The following is a 4,229-nucleotide window of genomic DNA, read 5'->3' on the forward strand; positions in this document are numbered from 1 at the left end:
TATGCACCTCAAGGTATGAAATTTATGTGTGATTGATTCTGCCTTGAATGTAACATGACTAAGATCTATTACTCAATTTCTAATAGAAGAGATGAAGGGGCACATTCCGAGAATTGAACTCGGGACCTCTCACACCCTAAGCAATAATCATACCACTAACCAAATGCCCCTTCTTGTACACCTATCATTTTTAGGTCTCAATCGATATGGTTTTTTTCCCTCAAGATAATCGAGCTCGAGACCTCTCGCACTCAAAGCGAGAATCATACCACTAGACCAAATGTCCATATTGTAGACGACATGTTTAGTTATTCATTGAATGTATCATCATTATTTCATTTATTTTTTATGATCTTCATAGAATTGTTAATATAATTATTTGTACTTATCAATAATTAATCATTAAGATGTTAATGAAATCCACGTGCTAAGTGAGATTAAGAGTTTGTTGAGAGTGTGCTTTCTATGGGTAAAATCATGTTAGGACGGGTGAAAATGTTCCTTTTATCGTTATTTTGCAACATGTTCTTAAAAAGAAACTTCATCAAGCGCAAAGATGTTTGTGAGAACAACATTAGGGAAAGTTTTTCAAATGTTTGGAATATGTTATGAGTTCAATCAACGAAGAGATATATTCACCGTCCATTCTTAAGAAAGAGATTCTCCAATTCTCCAAGATGATATTTCAAATGATGATGTAGTGACCAACAAAGTAAGTGTGCAAATTTACGTTGCTCATACTCTGAGCAGCTCAAAAGAGACAAACTTTAGAAAGTAAAATAGAGAGCTTGAGAAGGAGAATTCGTTTTTTTAGAGTTTGTGAGATGAACAACGTTTTGCGTTCAAAACGACACATACAAGAACTTGTTTCTATTGGGCGTACCTAAATCAAAGTATTACTTTTGTTTATTGAATTTTTGTAGGAAATTAAAATGTTTATGATATGTTGTAAGACATGTATGAATTTATTGTATCTTTTGGGTTTCATGGTAGTTATAAAATGTCCTTGGACATTAACGAGTGAATGTTAACCGTATAAGATAATACTAGATCAAAGTTATAGTGTTTAGATAAAGTGAGGAGGCAGAGAGGGGTCGTGAGATAACTGACTTGCCTTACAAAAGCAGAGAGTTTTGGTGCGAGATACCTCTAAGCCCTGTATCAAGTTAGGTACCTATGATCCAACCTCCTATGACCATAACTTTGGAGGTCAAGTGTCACAATCACATTCTTGTGGCAATAGAACAACGATGGTACAATACTAGTTCTAACTCGATTAACAAGTCAGCCGTATGAAAATTGTAAGTTGTGAACAATTTGGATGTATGATCAAGCCGCAATCATATTTGAGGGAAGTGTTTCAGAAAACGTGAGCGAGGAATAGGCCTAGTTTGCAGCTATGAGAGCAATCATGTCTTCTCTGTTAAAATCTTTCATTTTTTTTTCATTTTTTTTTTTTTTTTTTGCAGTAGAACTCTTCTTCATAGAATGAGGTCATTCTTGTGCCTTGTATCTTCTTGGTCGGGATAGTATCGCTTCAAGTTATTGACAATGACAACAGGGTTAGTTTGCATCTATGGATCCTAAATGATACTTTTTTCAAACCTTTTGAATGACTTTGACTAGTCCGTAGTACTTTTTCGCATCGGTCGTTCTTATTGTCTTGAAATCTAAGTTCATCTGACTTCTTCCGATAGACCCTTCTCTTCATGTGTCTGGATGGTCTTCCCAAGTAAACATGAGCTTCTTTGGAGGTTTATCTTTTGTTTGGTGTTTCCCCAAAATTTTGGTGACCACTAACAAGAGTTTCTACGGGTCTAATGAACCCGACCAACAAAGAGAATAGTAAAACATACTTTACCGTGGTGGGGCATTTCGAGAATTGAACTCGAGACCTCTCACACCCGAAGCGAGAATCATACCACTAGACCAAATGCCCTCCTTGTGGAACATCATTTTTAGTTGCTAATCCACTTATTTTATGCACCTCAAAGTTTGATATTGTACCACTCGAGGTAGGTCTTTGTTTAAGAGGAGGTTCTATAAGAAGGGGGCATTCCAAGAATTGAACTCGGAACCTTTCACACCCAAAGCGAGAATCATACCTCTAGACCAAATGCCCTTGTCATAAGCCTTATATTCAGTTGTTCCTGAATGTATTATCATTATTTCATTTAATCTTCATAAAAATTGTTAATATAATCAATTATACTTATTGACCATTAGTCATCTATACCCTAACTTCTTGTAAATGGATCGAGACATTAAGTTGATGTTTGTCACACAATGCTTTACCTTGCTACTTTCCCTCATTGATACGGGAATAGTGAATGAGGTTGGATCTTTTTCCTTTAGGGGATCTTATTTTTGAAAATTCCATTGCACTCTTCATTTAGTGCCACTGCCTTGAATTCTTCAAACATCACGAAGTACATCTTTCAAGAATTTCACATAATTTGACATTTGCTTCCAAGCCTCTACGAGTGGTATATTTATATGAATTTTGTTTAAAATATCCACGAACTTCTCGAAGTGGGCTTCCTCTTTCTTTCTTTTTATTCTTTGTGGAAAAGGAGGTGTTGACATGTATGTTATGCTCTCTTCTGTTAAGGATATTTAGTAATAAATTATAGTTTACCATATATATTATATTTGATATTTTATTATAAGGCAAATATCTAATATTTGCTTTATTATCATAGGTATCTTTCAATTTATTGTTATTTTCATTTATTACTATTTCCATATCCTTGTAATTCATTTGATTATAAATAAGATAACTTTCACACCATTTAGGTGTGGTGGATTAATCAAACATTCACATGGTATCAGAGCCCTTTCGGTTTAACAACCCTGATCCTTTCTTTTCAATGGCTTTTGAATCCTCTAATCTTCTTCTCCACCACCCCTGCTGGTTTTGACGCCGCAGGGGCAGTCTTCATGGCTGCCGTAGTCGGAGCCGATTGATTACTCTTCGGCTCTATCCTATTGACCTCCAAATCACCTTTCGTCATACTCTGTACATACAACCTCACCTTTTCCAACCCAATCGGTTTTCCCCTTGGCCAATATAGTCTCTCTCATTTTCTTCCCAATCAACCTTCATCCTTCACATAAACCCTAACCTAAACTTATCAACCTTTTGCAGAGATTTACCTTCGGAATCTGGGTGCCGCACTGGCCTATTCGCCAACCAAGTTGCCGCCGCCCTTCCTGCCAAAATTGGCTTCTTCGCCCGATGAGGCGACTCTTCCGACTGCCCTTCTCGCCAAAATTGGCTCCTTCGCCCAATGTGGCGACTCTTCTGGCTTCAACATTGTCTTTGTCCCTTGCTCTAGGTTTCCCCTTCTACTTCTTGGGGTTAGAAATATTCTCACCAGAGCTAAGGCAGCATCGTCGCTAAGCGACAATCCCTCTTCATGGGTTAGACATATTCTCGCCGAAGCCAAGGCAGCATTGCCGCTGAGCGGCGATCCCTCTGCAATTTTTGATGGCCAAGAACCGGGTTGTTAGCATCTTCAAGAAAAGTGTTTCTCAACCTCTTTGAATTTTTCAGATTCAAGCTTCACGTTCGTTTAAATCCGACGCTTAGCTTGCGGTGGGGTGTTAAGGATATTTAGTAATAAATTATAGTTTACCATATATATTATATTTGATATTTTATTATAAGGCAAATATCTAATATTTGCTTTATTATCATAGGTATCTTTCAATTTATTGTTATTTTCATTTATTACTATTTCCATATCCTTGTAATTCATTTGATTATAAATAAGATAACTTTCACACCATTTAGGTGTGGTGGATTAATCAAACATTCACATCTTCTTCACTACTGTCTGTTGGTTACGTTTTATGGACAGAGGTTGCTTTTTAGGAGACAGTTATGCTTTGGCATAATTTTTGCCATGCTCCTATTTAGTATGTGTATCAGCTGTTTCTTGGGAGTGACTGTCACTGTGTTCTTCAATTCCACCTCCCTTGCTAGGCATTTCTTTCCCACTTCTTAATTCTATTGCTCCTTACCCTCTATGTTTTGCATTTTGGTATTTGCTGGCAACTTCTCAAGAAGTCTATTTCGTAATCCAGTTTCTAATTGACCCAATTGAACTTCTAAATTTCGCAAGAATGCTTGTTGAATCTGTATCATAGAATCATTCTTGGTCATATATTCCTTCATTAGGCTCCCAAAAGATGTTCTCGGTATGTGTTGAGCGTGGCTTGTTGAG

General features: G+C 36.9%; 1 non-coding gene across 1 annotated transcript; it reads right to left on the minus strand.

The window, feature by feature from the left end:
- Positions 1-1,867: 1,867 nt before the first annotated feature.
- Positions 1,868-1,939, minus strand: TRNAP-CGG. The gene has a single exon. It is a non-coding gene; the product is annotated as a tRNA-Pro (tRNA).
- Positions 1,940-4,229: the final 2,290 nt, after the last annotated feature.

The sequence above is a fragment of the Cucurbita maxima genome, unplaced genomic scaffold (genome assembly GCF_002738345.1).
Source record: "Cucurbita maxima cultivar Rimu unplaced genomic scaffold, Cmax_1.0 Cma_Scf00011, whole genome shotgun sequence".
Lineage (NCBI taxonomy): Eukaryota > Viridiplantae > Streptophyta > Magnoliopsida > Cucurbitales > Cucurbitaceae > Cucurbita > Cucurbita maxima.